Source organism: Orycteropus afer, unplaced genomic scaffold (assembly GCF_000298275.1).
Source record: "Orycteropus afer afer isolate SDZICR_OR568_19922 unplaced genomic scaffold, OryAfe1.0 scaffold00080, whole genome shotgun sequence".
Taxonomy (NCBI): Eukaryota; Metazoa; Chordata; class Mammalia; order Tubulidentata; family Orycteropodidae; genus Orycteropus; species Orycteropus afer.
The window spans coordinates 9,862,061-9,862,856 of record NW_006921667.1 but is presented as its reverse complement, the minus strand read 5'-3'; positions in this window follow the sequence as shown (position 1 = coordinate 9,862,856).

The window sequence follows — 796 nt, the reverse complement described above, 5'->3', positions numbered from 1 at the left end:
TGGATCAAAGACTCAAATGTAAAACCCAAAACTATAAAATTCATCAAAGATAAAATAGGGGCAAATCTAGGAGCCCTAATTTATGGCATAAATAGTCTGTCAAGCATAACCCAGAATGTGCAGGAGATAGAACAGAAGCTAGGTGACTGGGACCTTTTAAAAATTAAATTCTTGTGCACATCGAAAGATTTCATCAAAAGGGTAAAAAGAGAACCTACAGGTTGGGAGAAAATATTTATTTGCCTATGACATATCTGACAAAGGACTTATCTCCAAAATCTACAGAAAACTTCAACACCTCAACACCCAAAAGACAAATAACCGAGTTCACAAATGGGCAAAAGACTTGAACAGACACTTCACCAAAGAAGATATACAAGCAGCTCACAAACACATGAGAAAATGCTCATGATCATTAATCATTAGAGAGATGCAAATCAAAACAACAATGAGATATCATCTCACTCCAGTGATAATTGCAAAGTTCAACAGATCAGATAGTAACAAATGCTGGCAGGGTTGTGGAGAGATTCGAACCCTTGTGCACTGCGAGTGGGATTGTAAAATGGTACAACCATTATGGCAAACATTATAGCATTTCCTTAAAAAACTGAAAATAGAAGTACCATTTGACCCAGTAATTCCATTACTAGATTACTCTGCATCAGTCTTCTATTGAGAGATAGCACACGAACAGACAAATGTACACCTATGTTCATTGCAGCACAATTCACCATAGCAAAGAGATGGAAACAACCTAAATGCCCATCAACGGATGAGTGGATAACCAAATTAT